Raw genomic sequence first — 18,131 nt, 5'->3', positions numbered from 1 at the left:
CAGGGCCTCAGCACCCTCATTGGGAAGAACATCCTCCTAATATCTAATCCAAGCCTACTCTCTTCGGTTGAATCCATTCCCTTGGTCTCTCTCCCCATTTCCCATAGGCTCCTTCAGGCACTGGAAGGCCACAGTTAGGTCACCCCAAAGCTTCTCTTTGTCCCCAAGCCCATGTCCAGTGTGCAGCAGTTCCTGCCCAGCCACCAAAGAGGCACCTGGACAGAGCGCAGTCAGGACTCAACCCAACACCACAGCAGAGCCTCCATCCTGCTGCCACTCAGCAAAACCCCAGCAAACCCCACACAAAGAGTCCAGCACCCTCTGCCTGGGAAGACTTAGAGCCCAAATCAAGTCAGGCAGCCCAAACTCCTAACCCTTTGGCAAAAAGTTTCTCTGAATTGAAAGGTAAATAAAGCCAGGGTTGCAAACAACGTGAAAACAACGTGCCCCATTGAGGGGAGCAGGGAGAGGGCAGATGCAAGGAGCACCCAGCTGTGTGCTCCTTGCTCAGCCTTGCATAATCTGTGCCAGACAGCATCATTAGCCCTGTCACAAAGGAGCACCAAGCAGCTTCCCCACAGCCCCTGTGGTGCCAGGGGATGAGCGTTCCCACGGCGCCCGCCCAGGGAAGTGGGTCAGCAGCTGCCCCCCACTCACCGTGGGCACAGCCCGAGGGACAGCCCGGGATTGTCCCCGAGCCCAGCAAGGGCACAGTCTGGATCCGCAGCGATTCTGACTGCGCAGCTCCGGGATCACGAGGCTGGGAACCAGCGGCTCGGTTTACAACACCCCAAGCCCAAAATAAACCCGCGTTGGCCGCGCTGTGTGTGGGTGGCTGCGGGAGGCTCCCGGTGCACACGGGTAAGGAAATACAGGAAAAGGCACATTTCAGCAGGAGAGTGCAACGCCTCGGGAGATACTGGATTTGCACACCCTGGGACTCACCAGTGGGCCCAACTGAGCAGCTCCATCCTTCATGCCAGCCACAAATACCCAAGCGATCACCCAGGGAGCTCCAGACACGGCCAAGCAGAGCCTCCTGGTTATTGTCTTGTGCTCAGCATCCTCCTTCTCTGTTATTTAATCAGTAAAGGCACAAAGCACTCACTCTTGTTATTAAAAAGGAAAATTCAACAAACACAGGCTAAGTGTTACCTCTGAAAGGTGATCAAACACAAACGGGGCTTTAAAAAAAGCATCATTCCATCTGAATTACATAATTAAAACAGAATGACAGCACCGTGAAACAACATCAGCCTGAAAGGCTGTTCATAATTCATAAGCAACTTCCTTTTCATCTCCTTTGTGTACTTCTCCAAGTACTGTTTTTCTCAGAAGCTGACAGAGGAAGGAATATGGACGATGATCTCATTAATTGCAGGCGCTAATATGCAGTGAGCTGAGAAATTACATGGAATTTCATGATGCCTAGTCAAGAGGACAGAAAAACTTCCATTAGGTTCAAAGACAGAAAAATGCCTCTTGGAACAATAGGATGGAGTTGCAAAAGAAATCATCTTAAAAATGCTTTTTTTTTTCTTTTTTCTTTCTGCAATTTTTCCCTATTTATTATCTTTTAAGTAACTCCTTGGAGGTCTGAAACTTTTGCCCCTTTCTCCAGGGGCTGGGCACTTTCCAAAGAGACATGAGATGGGTTTGGATTCACTGCAGAACAGCAAATCAAACCTCTCCACAGCCAAGAGCTCTGTGAGCCACTGCCAGGGGCCACCATGGAGAAGGGTGTCCAGGGTGTCTCTCGTGGCCAGAGAAAAGCCAAGGAACACTCCCAAGCTGATAAGTTCCTCAGTGTTGTTGAGAATTAAACTAACAGAATTTGCCATCCCAAATCAGCTTAGGTCCAGTTCAGCAGCTGCCTCAGAGCAGGGTGGCAATTAGAGACCAGATTATCCAACACAAAACCCCAGCCCTCCTGAGCTGCAGGAGATGGGGAAGAGCTTTGTCTGCACGTCTCTTCTCCGCCCAAATAAAAGGGCACCACAACTCCTGCTCCACTGTCACCTCACCCAAAACCTGAGCACCTCCACGTCCACCTCCAGCATCTCCTGTCACTAAATGGATCTTCCTTCCTTGATCTTTCGCCCGTTCTTCGTTTCCTTCTCACTTTTAGCATGGTTTATCTGACCGAACCAAACCCAACCTTCACAGCCCTGCTTTCCCTGGGAGCTCTCAGAGGTTGTTTAAAGGCAGCCATGGCCCAGGGAGTTGTTGGCACTCCAGATCACCCAGCTCATTCCATAAGATGATGCAAAAAATCAGGCTGTCCCTAAGTCCACTAACTTTAGCTAGATTAGAGCTCTGATCAGAAGGGCTTACGTGGCAGCAGAAAAGGAAGCAGCAGCAGTTTTAAAGCCTGCCCTGTGTGTTCAGCAGGCTCTTTGTGAGAGAGGGAAGAGAAGCCTCTTTGGCAGGGATTTACCAGGCTGCCTTCAGATTTCTTCCCAACCCCCTGCTATGGCATCTTGCAGTCGTGTGTTTCGCTGAGCCCCGAGATGGGCGATGGGGGGATAAATTCTTCCTCCCCAAAATCCTGCTTGCTTGGGAAGCCTTTAAGCAGTTGAACGCGTAGAGCGGATCAAAGAGAAGGCAGATCTTATTTACCAGCTAATTCTCTTTGACTCTTCCCATCCCAGGCTCAGCCCAACCTGCTGCAAATCAGAGCATCTTCCCTGCTGCTGCAGGTTTTAAGGCGGGCTCGACAGCTCTCAGGGTTGTACCAGTCATTATTTCTTAACAGAAAATGCTGGAAGGCTGATATTCCCCCGGCACTGCCTTTCCAAGGCTGGGCTTGTGCCCAGATGTGGCTGCACCACCAGGCACAGCCGAGTCCTTGGACTGTGTCACAGACTGCTCCCCCAGCCTGCCCACTGCCACCAAAAGGGATGGGGAGATGGAAAAGAGGGAAAAAAGTTCCCCCAAAGATGCCGCTGGAGCCTTAATGAACTGGGACAGCCAACAGCACAACAGCTGCTCTGCCCCGTCAAGTCACTGCTTCACCTTGGCTGGGAAACAACACCATGAGGAGGCAGAAATTGCTTTTCAGAGAGACTGCATGGCCTGAAGAAAGAAAAACAGGCATCCATCCCCACTAACTGACGGCTGCCACACTGCCCTGTGTTGCTCACGTGGAATTACAAGGGATGCTCCCAGGATAAGCAGCAGAGGACAGATCTGCTGAGGAGCAGTCTGGGGGACAGAAGCCAGGCAGGGCTCACCTGCTCTGGGGACCTTTGCAATCTAACAAAAGCAGGACAGCTCCTGTGGCCAGCAGTGTCTCGTGGTTATCACAATTTCCTTCATTAATACGAGCCCAGAAACAAACTGACAGGACTTATTTCATGCTCCAGTGGGCACCACACCACCTCCCAAGGCAGGGAAAGACTGGTGGATACAGGATCACCCTAGTACAGCCCATCTGGGAGGGCACTGAGCACTGCTACACCCATCCTGAGCTCCCAGAGCCCCTGCAACGCAATTCAGCCAGCCAAGGAGCTGAGAAATACCCCAAAAGTCACTCTGTCAGTCAGCCCCACGTGAAACACCCTCCCAGGAACAGGAGGGTGAAGATACCCACGCTGGCTGCTGAGACAGCTCGGAGCTGAGCTCTCAGACAGGACTCACTCCACCTCGCGGTGTGATCCATCGAGGTGAGTGCAGCAGGCTGTGAACAGCGAGCTCTGCTGCTCCTCCTCACAGCATTTCACAAATCTGCTCTGCAGCACAGAGCTGTAGGACCCAGCATGAGAACCAAAGTCCTGCTCACTGCTGGCTCCGCAGGCTTCCTGAGCAGCACATGGAGAGCAGCATCCATTTGGTGCACAGAGCCAGGGGCTGGGGAGATCCCTGCATGGCATCAAACACAAGCCCTGGGCCATCTGCAGGGTGCACACACCCTGCACTGCGCAGGTTAAGTTAAATGTTCTGCATTTAACTGCAAAAATTGCAGAGTCCACTGCAAGGAAAAACCCTCTGCAGCATTCCACTGCCTTCCTGCCACCCCTGGGAATCTTTCCTGTCTTTGCTGCAGCAGCAAACAGCCATTTCTGTGGCACACAGAGCCAGGATTGAGCCTTCCTGTGCTGGGAAGGACCACTTCCTGCACTTGCCAGGAACTGCTCCAGCCACCAGCCCCGAGCTGCACATCAGCTTCCCTCGCCAGGCTCACGATGCTGCTGTGTCTGGTGCCAGGCTCAAATGATGCTGATACTGAGATGAGATCAACACGCAACCAGAAGCCTCATAAATTAAAGAGAATTCTATCAGAAGAAAACTTCACTTGACCTGTAAATGGACTTGAAAATTTGAGTACTTGGCATTGCCTTCCACCTTAACCATGCCAGTAATGTCTGTGTGTGGTGCAGCACCCCAGGAAGGGCCCACAGTAGGTACTTTGGCTTCAGAACAGCAATGTTTGATTGTGGAAAGATCTAGAGAATGAGGCCCTCAAAAACTGGGCAGAGCAAGGATGCAATTCACCAAGCCAGGCTCAGATCACACTGCTTGGTCCTTCTTCCCTCAGACCACCAGCACTGTCCCAAGACCCCCCAGGAGTTGGTTCCAGACACCAAATGAGCAGAAACTGAGCCCCTCACCACAGAAATTGCATGTGACAGTAGCACTGTGGGTCACTTCACCCTGATTTTGGAGCAGCAACATGACAGAGGCGGGGAAAGCGTGGGAGACCAGTGCTGTGCCAGCACCAGCCACCACCCAGCTGCACCTGAGCCCCTCTGGGTTTTGCCTCAGGCTTGAAGACGACATTGTCGAGACACAAGGTATGTGTTTATTCTTACTTTGATCTCAGCTGCTCCTCTTTCTTTGATTTCACAGTGCTGACAACATTTGCTGCACCCCGACAGAAGTTCTGTGAATATTCAATGCTGCCACAGTAATGAAGACATTAAATATGAAAGATTTTTCATGCCACAGCTCCAGTCTAGTGAGCGATCCCAGTCAGATCGACGGATGTGAGAGAACCAGGAGAGCCTTGTGGCCACTAATGCTGCAGATTTTCTCAGGGCAGGGAAAACATTCTTCACGGATTGGGCCATCATTTCTAAAGTTATTTTGAGCTGTTTCAGCACATGGATAGAAAATAAAATGATGACAACGGCACCATCTGCTCCAGCTACTGTCACGCCACCACGGCTGGCATCACTCGCAGCGACAGAAAGCCTGTCCCAGGGGAGAAGCCAAGGCAGGTGAGGCTCCCCAGGGATCACTGCTTTCCTGCTGCAGGATCCAAGTGGGTAGATGCATAAGTGGATTCCAGTGTGCCACGGCAGTCACTTCCCAAGTGGAGGGAAAGGACAGGGTGCCCAGGGTGTCCTGCAGCCATGCTCACAAGAGCAGGAGTTACCAACTTGTCTGGAAAAGCCCAGCTCACCCTGCAGGAGCAACACAAGTCTCCCCATACAGTTTACACACTGTGCTCGTTTCACCAAGTCATTACTGTCAGCCACTTCACACTCAAAGCGGGCACCAGACAGTCCTTGGCCCCACAGTGCCCAGTCCTATCACCCTGAGGGCGACTGACGGCGCTGGCATGCAGCAGGAGGCCTTACCAGGACAGTCTATAAATACAGAGGAAAGAGTCAGGCATTCTCGACACACTGCTTTCTTAGCCTAGAAAGAAACAAACACGTCAGATCTCACCAGCTTTCAGGGCTTCAGCAGGACTCGTCCTCACCCCAACAGTCACCATGCAACCAGACAGGGCTCTGTGATGCCCATTTTAGCTTCTGTCTGGCTCTGCTGCATTATTTTTGTTTTTCATGACTCAGAGGCACTTCAGATGAGGTCAAAAGTCACAGCGTGTTTCCTGAACATCATCTTTCATTCTTTAATGCCAAAAGACAACAAACAATAGGACATTCATCAAGTGTTTCTGCTTCGCTTTTATCTCCCTCGTCACGCTGTTGCATAACAGCAGAAAAACACTGCTCCCCTCAAAATGTTCACAACTGTATTTACTAAAACTAAAAGCTCCATTTTTTTATTAAATCTGTATCAGGTCAGTAAGAAGATAAATGCAGGGAAAAAAAGCCTAATCTGGAAGAGCTCAAGAGAGAAAACAAACAACCACCAGCAGGGGAGCTGAGCGCAGGGATGAGAGAATCATTCAGCTCCCGACAGCAAGGGAAGGGACAGGGACATGCCAGCCCAGGGGAAGCTGGTGGGCACCCCAACAGGGTCACAGCCCCCTGAGCACCTGGGAGCTCCAGGTCTGTTCCCAGGAGTTGTTCCCACTGCCCAGGGGCTAGCAAGGCACTGCTGCCTGTTTCTGCTCATGTTTCACACACCACAACAGCAAGGGAGTTGTGCTGGGAGGTGGTTGTGTCTCCCCATACCCTGCACAAGTTCACAGAATTTGAGAGCCAGAGCCCAGCCTTCTAATACAAAAACCCAACAGTAGCTGCATTTGTACCTTTATTCCTCCTAACAAGGGAGCACAGTTTGTGCTGAGGCACAAGACAGACGAGGATTTTCCAGTAAGGATGAACAGCAAATAAAAACCTTTATACCAAAACATCCCTACTGAGCATTCGGATGTCTCTCTCCAGCTGGCCTTTGCCCAGTTTGGGCCACTCGGGATGACAATCAAGCAGCAATCTGTCTTGCCTTGATTTTAGTTTTATGGGGCCGATGAGCAGATTTCCAGCACAAGCAGATGCGTGCAGCGTGACTAGTGACAATCCACATGGGAACACGGACCATAAATTCAGCCAAAGAGTTGTAAAACCATTATTTTCCCTCCTAACCCAAAGGCTAAAGGAGGAGGAAGTTTAAAAAAAAATCCATAATCCACATGCTTTTCATCTTCCCCAGGAATTAGCCCAGTTGATGCCCACCTTTCTTCTCACAAGGATGAGTGAAATTGTCCGAATTTAAGCCTGCCCCAAGTCTTGGAATTCCAGCTCAATCTGCCCCAGTACATTTGTTAAAAATAAACGAGGTGCAATCAGTCTCCTCGGGGATTTTATCCTCTTTCAGCTCTAAATGCAGCTCTGCTGTCACATGTATGACATGTACAAAAGGATCGCCTGCCTCAGAGCCTCACTTCTGCCTTAAAATAATCTCACTCCTGCTCTCGGGTTACGAGGGCTCCATTCATGTTCCGGAGGGTCACGGGCTCTCTCTCAATCACTAATACAAAGGCTGGAAGACACAGGGCTGTTGGTGTTTCAGCTCTGCTTGTTTTTATCGTGGATGAATGGAGCCAGCCTGTTTGGAGAGGCTCTGACCACACCTAAAGCCACGGCTGCTTTGTCATCCCCTATCGAGGGAGGCAGGACCCAGGAGCTGCCAGCTTCTGCCCTCCCAGCAGCAAAGAAACCCCACCGAGCCCAAAAGCTTTACCCAGCTCACAAAACTGATGAGAATCATTCAGGGCTTTTTCCTGACTGCAGGACTTCAGTGCCAAGAAATCCTTACTGGGCTCTCAAACTCACTTTACAGCCACCCAGCTCCCTCCAGCATCACCCAGGAGTGCCCAAGCTCCCTCCTAACAAAGCCTGGTGTTACACCCAGGCCATCCCAGGCACTATGAAGGACACAAACACCACAACCCTTACGCATTTTTCCTTTTAAGATTTCTCCATTTAAGAACTAAAGCACCAGGAAGCTCTTGGGTGTTGATAGAGCAAACAGCCCCACAGGAGTCCAAAACTCTTCTGTTAACGTGAGCAACAGTAGCTAACGAAACCTGCTCCGGAGCTGAGCATGGACCTCAGACAGCCGTGACAATAAACCCTATTATTAGGCACAAAAGCAGTGACATATTTGAGAGATTAATAAGTGCCTTCACATTAAAAAGTATTCATTCTCCACCTCCTGCCTGGAGGAACCTGGGGGAAGGGAGGAGCTGGCAAAGTAATCCAGCTAACACTGAAACAGGGGGAAAGGCAGAACTCATGCGGAGCAGATTCAGCAATGAGAGATTCCCAATGCTGGAATTCCTCATCCTGCGGGGAGCTGGATGCTCCCCCTGGTTGCTGAGCTCCTGCCCAAGGTAGGGCCAGGCAGGCACCAGCTGCCTTAGGGAGGACAACATTGCCCTGGGGCTGCCAGGCAGGATTCAAAATGGAAGGGAGAGAGGGCAGGAGCAGGAGAGATGGATGAGGAATGAGAGCAGACAGGACAGCATGGCCAGGTGTGCCCAAGCTGCTGCTCGGGATAAGAACTAAACCGGGGAGCACCGTGGACTCCTCCAGCTCACAGCTGCTCTTTTTGGATCACCCACTCACCACCACAACCCTGCAAGGCTCCACAAACCCAGTCACTCCCTTTGTCACAGCATAGGTCCAACATCCTCGTTTTGGTCCCAATACCCTCATTTTGGTCCCATCCTTTCTAATCTGTCCTCCCGGGCAGTGACTCCAAGCCACGCCACAGCATTTTACCTGCTTTCCTTTTCAGTCCCAACAGCAACATTTTATTACTTCTGCCTATAGACGCCCGCCAGGCTCTCCATTATTACACCGGGAAATGCTGAGGGAAAATTTGCGTGTAGTTTTCTGTCCAATTTGGAGACGACCATTGTTAAAAGCTCCTTGTACAAATCCCTCCAGGCAGCTCCAGGCAGCACCCTTTGTCATGCTGATGAGGCAGGAGGTAAAACCACATATAAGCAGTAACTTCAGAGGGCAGAATTTGCTCAGGGTAAAATCTGCCCTTGAATTCAGAGTCAGTGGGAGCTGAAAATCAACCACAAAAGGCAATTCTGACTTTGGATTAAATCCCAGATTTGGGCTCACTAACACCACATGCTACAGCTAGCAGCAGAGAGCACGAGAAGCTCCAGTTCTGTGCCATTACCCAGCTTCGGTCCCACCTTAAACCACACAGGTAACTCAATCCCAGCAACTCTCAGCCCATCACATCCAGGATCTGCAGTGGAGGCTAATGGAACACTCGGCTCCTGCAGGGAGCAAGTCAGCATTTTGTGCAAGGTGGGTCAGCACTAGGGGAGGAACATGAGTCACATTTCCAAATCTTACATTTCCTTTACTTCTGACCGTACCAAAGTCAAGTACAGCTCCAGATATAAATGTCATTTTTATGCAAAGGCTCTTCACATAACCCTAAGCAGTCACAAAGGCTGGAGCTACAGAGCAGCTCCAGGCAGCACATCCCTCCAGAGGATCCCTCCTCTTGGGACAGTTTCCCCTTCTGCCATCATCGTGTTCCCAAACCAACACAACGAACACAGTCACCCCAAGCCCTGCAGAGCAAGAACAGCCTCCTTCTCCCTCTGCCCAAGACTCATCCTGATACCTGGAGATCCACAGCACACAGCCAAGCCAAGCCTTGCTTGCCCATCATTTGACCTCTCATCCTGACTGTGACAGCCCTGATCTGCCCTTGCTTTAACTGAGAACGTGCACAGCTGGACAGATGTGTGCACCAGGAAGCAAACGTGAAGTGACATTTCACTTCACACAAGAAGGAGCAGAGCTGCTTCTGAGCACACACAGAGTCCACATAGGAACCAAGCCAACTCAGCCAAAATTACAGTAGCTTTTAAACAAAGAAAAGATAAAATGTTTCCTCGGACAGGGAACAGTTTTACCACCGAGCATCTGCCCTACTTGTGCAACTTCTAACTTCAAAAGGGCAGCCCTGCAAACACTTCTTCACAATGCACAGAAAACAGCTGGTTTATCTCAAAAGTGAACCTCCAGCCCACCACAAATACAGGCATTGCTGAGCTGGATGTCCTCAGGAACCACAGGAGAGGCTTCTTTAGATTTCTAGAGTCACTTACAAACACCTCAAGGAATTTCATTCTGCAGCAAGTGACTTGAGACACTGATGAAATCCATCTGAAATTACATCTGGCACTTCCAGGCAGACAGCCCGGGGCAGGAGCTGAGGCAGAACCATTAAGTGCCACACTGACAAGTGGCAAAAAGCCCTTCGAAGTCACACACGTGCTATTCAAACTCCTCAATACAAGTGCTTTCACCACCTCTCTTTAGGTGCTGAAGTGTCTCCATGACCAGCAGAGTTAACACAGCCCTTGCCATCCCTTAGGACTGCACCTCATCCCTCAATATCCCACATCAGCCTCTGTCCTTCCCATGTGCCTCGGAGCATCACCACGGAGCTGAGCCCCAGCTCACCTGGAATCACAGGATCATGGAGTACCCTGAGTCGAAAGGGACCACAAGGATCACCAACTCCCATCCCTGCACAGGACACCCCAACGATCCCACCCTGTGCCTGAGAGCATCATCCAAACACACCTCAGCTCCTGAGGAGAAACCCCAGTGCCTTCCCAGGGCGCCGGTGGGACAATCCCTCCCACTGCTACCAAGGACAGTACCGAGGGAAGGCAGAGGCAAGGACAGACAGGCAGTGACACCAGATCTGCTCAAGGAAGAGAGGTCAGGGCAGGTGGAGTGGGGAGGCTGCAAAGATGGAAATAATTAGCCCAACTGCAGCAATAATCCTTTTAGCTTAACAGAAGGTATCCCCTGGTGCTCCCTTTCCTTGGATATTTAAAGAAGAGACACTGAAAACAGGAGCCACACTATGTGTGATGACCACCTTTACTAATTGGTCTGCTTGGAAAGAAAAGGGAAAAAACAGTGGATTGATTTCTGAGGAGCAAAAAGCTCATTAGACTTGCAAAGAAAACCCACTCAAGTCTAAAGGCACAGATACTTCTCCTCCAGACTCCAGTGTAAACCACACATGCTTTCCACAGGCACTTTAAAAAAAACCAGCCTACAACCAGCAGATTTCAGTGTAAAACAAAGCTCTGGCTCACAGATGGAGGAGGGAGATCCATCCTGCTACAAGAGAGACTCAGATTCACTCAGTCCCTCACAGCAGGGCTGTGTCCACCTTAAAAACCTCACAAGGGGTTACCTAAAGGGCCACAATTCTGCTGAATCCAGCATATCTGGGGTGATCTGCAAGGACAGTTTGGGATTGAGGGCTGCACAGAGCAGAAGCTCCACATCTCCATGAAGGAGCAGTGATCCCATGTGGGGGCTGCACCTCCGGCAAGGCTGAGCCAGCCTGGAGCTCTGAGAGGTCTCACCAAACAAACCCACCACCCCCTGTCCCGGACCACTCACCCTAATCCTCCTCCCAGGACTGTTGCGAGGTGAGTGGGAACATTTCTGTGCTGCTCTGCAAGGATCAGCAGCCCAAGTGACTTTTGCAATTGCCTCCTTCCTATTCCATCTCCACAGGCAGGCAGAGCCCCACCAGCATCCTGCATCACCCAGTTTAATGATGAGCACCCCCAGCCCCAGGGATGCACCCTTGGGTGAGCCCCAGGCACCATCCAGCCAGCTCCGGAGTCTGAACACCACAGCCAAGCAAGCAAAGCCCCTGAGGTAGAAAGAGATTACACTGCATTGGCAGAAAAACCTAGAAAGCCAGCCCAGCTCTGCTGCCACTGCAGTAGTAGGGAGAGGTCCTCAGAGAGCTGCTGCTGCTCTGAACTGAGGCTGGGAACAGCCAGGATGCTGAGGCTGGGGCTCCCCCTCCGCCTGGCTACAGGACAGGTACACAGGGGAAACCATCACCTCGGGGTTTAACAGGCTTGCCTACTCTAATCCAGCCAGAGAGGCCCATTCTGCTTTAAGAAAGGGCTCTCTGCTTTTCCACACACTCATGGGCTTGCAGACCTCAGAATAAGCCAGAAAGCACCAGCAATGACCATGTTGCTCAGGGTTGGCTGCTTTACCTGTGTGCAGAGCCAGAACCTTCCTAAATTCCTTTTAAACCCTGCTGACACATTCCAGCAACCCCAGCTTGCCCCACACCCTCCCAGCATCATCAAGAAGGATTGCCACAAGTCCAAAGCACTTCACTAAAAGCCCCACACCTCAGCACAGCCAGCTCACAGCCTACGAGTCAACCAGCCAACTCACAAGCCGACTGCCCTCACCAGCCAGCAGGCTGGGCAAACTGAAAAATACTGGGAGCCACGTGGAAAGCAGTGCCCTGGTTCTTCCTTGCCACATTCATCAAGTGTCAGAGCATTCCTACAGCTAAATTAGCAGCACTGCCCCTAAGGACACAAACACCACAGCCAAGCCTCATCAGCACGCTGGGGTGACAAAATAAGATTATTCTGCTCAAGACAAACTCAAATCCACAGCTTTCTTCCAGCTTTTGAATAATCTTCCTTTTGGGAAGAAAGGGACAGGCCACCCTGAGCACTTCCCCTCAGACACTGCCTCATGATCCAATTTTCCACGCTCCACCAACCAAGAGAGATTTGTCTAGCAGCCCGGGGTGGGCACACCCAGCACCCACCCCGGCCAGCAGAGCAGGACAGGCCCACAGGGATGCTCCAACGGGATCAGCAGCCACAGTTGTGCCACAGGATGTGTCAGGACAATTTGTCACTCCCGTGCTGATGAAGGCAGGCTTTCAGGAGCTTCGGTACCGACAAAAACATTTCCAATGTTTTCAGCCCCACAATGCTGCAAAGCCCAACTTGCACACGGGGATATAAATACAAGCAGGGAGCAATTTGCTCCATCCCCACTGCTGCACCCTAAGGATTGCTCAGCAAAGCCCCAGCAAGGTGGTACCCAAATACTTCCAAATCCCACAGCTGGCAAAACCTTAGAAAAAAGACTACACGGTGCTACACGGATCAAGGAGCATGCCATGAGGAACACAGCTCTCTAAAATGCAGCAGAGGAACATGAAAGGCAGAAGATAAAACACCCACCTCACTGGCATGCTACGAACATCCCTGACTGGCTACACCCAGCTCCTCCTCAATGGAGCAAGAGCAGCTACAGTGTCACATTTTCCTCATTTTTATCCTATGAGGACTGGCCAGGGGAGCAGAATTCCCCATGGCTTTCAGGGAAGAAATGAGAAAGTTACAGCACTCCCTTTTCTTATATAAAATATGTGAAATAAATATGTTTGCTTGGTCCAGCTGGGTCTTCCCAAAGCTGCAATTTATTGAGCATAGAGGGAATGGGACAGTTTGAATGGAATGCCTTGGGAAGGCAGAGGCTGGAAGCAGAGGACAGCAAGGGGATACAGAGAAGCAGGAAGGGCAAGGAAGACTAAATTAGAAGCCTGACCTGTAAATACTTAACACAGTAATTGAAAGAGTGAGAAATGAGGGAGGGAGAAACACAAAACCTGCACTTATCAACTGAAGGGACTGAACCCATCCCCTCCTCAGGGACCTCCCCACAGGGCACACAGAGATCCCACCATTTCTATCCTCAGTTAATCCCAGGATAAACATCCCTATCTGATCTGTGACACCATCTGTGGGGTGGGCACCACATTTCCCCAGATCGCAAAAGACAAACCCCACCTGCATCTCATTCCAAAGAATGAGAAAATGCAACACTTGAATCAGGTGTGAGCTATCTGCCAGTGGATGCCCAGCCCTGGAGGTGCTCGAGGCCAGCTGGGAGCAATCAGGTCTAATGGAAGATGTCCCTGCCAAGGCAGGGGGGTGGAACGGGATGGTCTGTAAGGTTCCTTCCTACCAAGAGGTAGCTTGAACCTCTACAAGCCATAGGTAAATCAGCCAACGCTTTGCTTTTCTCTTAAGCTGCACATTTTGGGGTGAAAACCAAGCATTTTGCATATCCAGAGGGAACAAAGCGTAACTGGGTTAGACAATTTCTCACTCCTAGAGAGAATGAGGTTTTCATTTTCCTCCCCTCAAGAGCAGCCTGTAAACGCCCAGCTGAAACCTGTTTTGATTGACCACCTTGAGAAAAATAATGCCCAAAAAATTGAACCCCACGAGGAAAGCCATTAAACACCCCAAATCTGAGGCAATGGCAGCAGAGCCAAAAACCCATCAATGGATGCAAGCGGGCAGCCATCGCTCAACAGAACAAATTAACAATTCTCAGTAGCAAATTTTGTTCCACTGATTCAGACACGCATCCAACATCTGCCCACATCCACGCCGGGGAAGCTCGGGAATACACTGCATACAAATGGTGACAGCTTAGCTCATCTCAGCTGCTCCTTCCAGCCCGTTTCCAGGCAAGAGCAGCCTCTCGCTGCAAATGGAGCTGCACCTCGCGTGGTGCTACCACAGCAAATGGAAGGAGAAACTCCCTTTAAAGTGATGGCAGCTGCCCTCTGCGAGCAACAGCAGGATTGCGTTTCTAGGTGCTCAAAAACACCAGGAAAAATCGTCTTCCCTCAGCCAGTCCTCCCTTGTGCTCATGTGGCAGACAGGGATGCAGGCAGAAATCTCCATCCCTCGCCTGAAATGAGCTGTTTCTGCTCCTTGCAGATTTAATTGCTCCAAGGCAGGAGGGCAGGTGTGCACTCCTGAAAACACCTGGTGAGGAAACTTCCCTTTTCCCAGCTAAGTCAGACTTAAAATAAAGAAATACCCAACAACTACAGGTAAAAAGGTGGAAACCCAGAAAGGGGGGCAGCCCCATGCCCCACCTGGTGGGATTTTGGGACAAGAAAGAAAAAGCAGAATGGGAAAAGGCAGATGGAAGGGACAAGGGGGCAATTCCAGGATGACAAGGGCAATCCCAGCATGGCACTGGGATGGTCGGGAGGTGCAGGGCACATCCAGGGACCACCAGTGACACCAAGCAGCACCACCCCAGCCCCAAACGCACGGGGCTGGGCACCAGAATCCCCATCCCGGCTGGGAAACACCCGGGATTCAACAGGACGGGACCCACCTCGTTCACGTTGAACACCAAACCCCTCGGCTGGGCACCGGGGGGTGCAACAAAGCCCGGCAACGCCGGGGTGCCGTGACCTCAATAACGCTTCCCCCGCCAAAATTTAGGGCTGGGCGTGGACAGTTCATTCCCCCCATTTTTTATTTGAAACGCTTTTTCGTTACGGTTCCCCATTATCGATTAATTTACCGCTTTTAATCACCGCTGCCTTCCCCCTCGAGGCGGCTGCAGAACATGGCCCCGCGCTGCCGCCCCTCCTGCCGCAGCCCCGGCCCCACCTGCCGGGAGGAACGGGGCCGAAAGCGGCGGCAATGGGGGAGAAAACCCCGAAATGCGCCTTTCTCCATCCCCGGCTCGCCGCGCTCCCGCCCGCCGCACCTGCCCCGGCCGCCCGCGCTGCCGCAGGGGCCGCGCCTCGCCTGCCGCAGCCCCGGGGCACCGGGACACGCCCCTCCCCTCGCTTTCGGGATGAAATGGAAGGATTTTGCTTCTCGGGGGTTATTTTTTTTTTTCCCCCTTCTCCGCGCGGGACGCGGTGAAAGGAGAGCGCGCCCGGCGGCTCACCCCCCTCACACCCACACCCCATCCCAGCCACCCCTGCCCGTACCTGCCGCTGCGGGGGTGTCCGCACCGGAGCCGGCTGGTGACAGCGGTGGCGGTGACGGTGACAGCGGCGGTGGCGGCGGCGCGGGCGGGGCGGGGGCGCGCGCGGGCTCCGGAACCTTCGCCGCGCCGGCGGGGCGGGAGCGCGCGCGCGCGTGCGCGGAGAGCGGCCGAGCCCCCCCGCGCCCCCCTCCCCTCACCGGGAGCGCTCGCCCCGCCCGTGCGCGCCCCCGCCGCCGCCCCATTGTCTGAGGGGAGCGGGGGCGCGCGCGCGGCCCCACCCGGCAGGGGGCGCTGCCCCGATGCCCCTCAGAGCCCCTCAGAGCCCCGCGCCGTTCGGTGGCGCCGCTGAGGGGAGGCCGGGGCGGCCTCGGGGGGTTTCATTTCCCGCACTGACCCTCCGCCGCACCCGCGACATCCCTGGGGGATGGGGGACACCGCCTCGCCCAGCCCTGCCGCCCGCTTTCACCCCGCTTTCTGCCCAGCCGGGCACCCCACACACGCTCCAGCCTCCGGGCGCTGCTGGGCACAGCCCTCAGCGTCCATGGCGATGGCGGGAGCGCGGCTGGCGTGGGAACGGCAATTCCCCTCAGCAGCCGCACAGGTTTCAGCTCATCCTGGTGAGCTCCAGGCTGACAAAGGCAGGGCAGCCGCCTCCTGCACACGGCGGCAGCTCCGCAGCATCACCCGCAGCACCCACAATGGAGGGCACAGGGCTGGGCAGCTCCTGCTGGCAGCGGCTCAGCACACACCTGTCAGCAGGAGCCAACAGGTGACATGGCAATGGCCCTGAGCTCGTGAGGAGCCTCGGGGCGCCCTGCCGCCAGCCTGAAGAGCTGGAAAGCAAAGGGAGAGACTGAAAAAACAGCTCCTGATCCCAAAAGATCCCTCCCCACCTTTCCTGCTTCATCTGGAATAGCAGTGAGCTGCTCTCGCTCTGCCCAGAAGTGTTGTGGGCACAGCGGAGATCCCTCGATGGAACTACTACCAACTATTAACAGGGTTACTGTCCCCAGTAATTGGATTTAATGGAGAAACTGCAGGAGGGCAGGATACAATTTTCAGTTTTTCCTGAGAAACACTGAGGTGCAAATCAAGGACAAACATCCAGTCTAAGAACAGGCTTTTTGTGAGAGAAACAGATGAGGAACCTGCAGCACCAGGTTCTTCTTAAAGCCTTTTTTACTTGTAGTTGCTGGGTACCTCTTTATTTTAAGTCTAACTTAGATAGGAAAGGGGAAGTTCCCTCTCCAGACCTTTCCAGGAGCACACATATGCAGCACCAGTCTGCTTTTTAAAGCAGACCAGTTTGGTAATGGTCCATCTTGGTTTGGAATAAAGGTCTATGGGAGTGTCAAAGCCCTTCTCTTACTACAGTATCAATAACTGCAGAATTACAGATTAGAGTTGTACAAGAAAAAGAATTGGATTTATGAACATGCAACCCTATAACATATTGGGTTTGTCTGTTTTCAGGTCAATAGTAATAGGTCAGCCATCTAAAACCAGAGGAATGGTTCTTTTCTGCCCATTTTTAAACTGCCTAAAAAGTACCAACTATAATTTAGAGAGAATTTCCCTAGATTAGACACATCTTCTCTCAAAAATCTATCACAGCTTTGGGAATTGTAAAATAAACACTACTGTGCTACAAGGGGATCCGTCCTTGTGAGACAACAGAAAACAAGATGAATTACAGTGCAAGCAGCTCAAGTCCAATCTGGGACAGCAGCTCTTCCCACAGGCGATGTGGGATGTACCAGGAACACCAGGCTGACTGGGAATCAGCTGAGCACCCTCTAACATCATTTCTTCATCTAAAGACAGCAAAACCAAAAGAGACTCCTGAGCCTCATTTCTTGAAGCGCTCAACATGACAACACCTGGCTTTCAAAAGTTACCTCAAAGCCCACTTTTACCTGCCTGAGTTCTCAGGAACAAGTCCAGTCTGGATCCAAGAAATCCTGGGCTGGGCAGTGAACCATCATTAGCCAAAGCTAGCTAATGTTCAGGCACAGCCACATCCAGGCCATTTAGAAGAGCTGTTGGCAAAGGTTAGTCAAGAATTAAATGCATCAATTGCTGCAGCAACGTGGAGATGTTTCTGGAACTTCTGGAGCAGCCCAAGTCCCAAAGTCCACCCCCAGGTGGGATGAGCTCACGGTGATTAGCAGATCCTGCCCCAGCTGAGAGGAACTGCAGAGAAACTCTCTAAGGGCAGATTTCTTACCTGTATGTGCAGCAGGCTGACAGCTGATGCAGAGTTTAATTACTGCACTGAGCTCTTCTGGCTCTTCTTCATGTTCATAGGCGCTTTCATTTATTGGAAAAGGGATCTGGGAATTTTTCTTACCATTCTCAGGCCAGGCTCCTCTTTCCTCCTCACTCCTGGCCCATACTGCTGCTAGGTGTACACCATTTTTAACACAAAATTATAGAGGAATCCTTTAGGGAGAAAACCATGGGGTGTTTATCTTCCATACCTGTTTCTTCATCCCTGATACCAGGCTTATTTTCCTCACAGGTGAGATTTGTCACCTGTTTCATAACTACCAAGGTTTTCCCTGGCAGGTAGGACAGCACTTCCCAGGTGTCACCTGCTGTGGGAATTGACCTGAAGAGCTGCAGCTGCATTAGAAATTCTGGGCGGTATTGGGTTATATTCTGGGTTATACAAGTCTGATGTCCCCAGGGCCTCCTCTGGCCACAAGCTGCTTCATTTGAGTCACTTAATTCAGCTTAAGCCTGGCTTTTGCAAAACCATAATGATCCCAGCTGAAATAAATACTCAAATTCTGCACTGGCTTAATTCCACTAAAGCACTACCCAGATCCTTTTGCA

At 51.9% G+C, this 18,131-nt stretch overlaps 1 protein-coding gene across 19 annotated transcripts in view; it reads right to left on the bottom strand.

Moving 5' to 3' along the window:
• The window catches only part of MAPT (microtubule associated protein tau), a 43,738-nt gene extending 26,507 nt beyond the window's left edge, over positions 1 to 17,231 (bottom strand). For 13 of the 19 annotated variants that reach the window (XM_085039963.1, XM_085039972.1, XM_085039978.1 and 10 more), the window contains exon 1: positions 15,295 to 15,452. The gene's annotated coding sequence lies outside the window, so the exon portion shown is untranslated. Of the gene's footprint in view, positions 1 to 657; positions 745 to 15,294; positions 15,454 to 17,209 lie in introns of those variants that run through there. The other 6 variants (XR_014846177.1, XM_085039967.1, XM_085039965.1 and 3 more) reach the window with 5 other exon arrangements.
• Positions 17,232 to 18,131: the final 900 nt, after the last annotated feature.

This window comes from Lichenostomus cassidix, chromosome 27 (genome assembly GCF_008360975.1).
Source record: "Lichenostomus cassidix isolate B80296 chromosome 27, HeHo_3.0, whole genome shotgun sequence".
Taxonomy (NCBI): domain Eukaryota; kingdom Metazoa; phylum Chordata; class Aves; order Passeriformes; family Meliphagidae; genus Lichenostomus; species Lichenostomus cassidix.
This window is presented reverse-complemented; position numbering and strand designations above follow the sequence as displayed.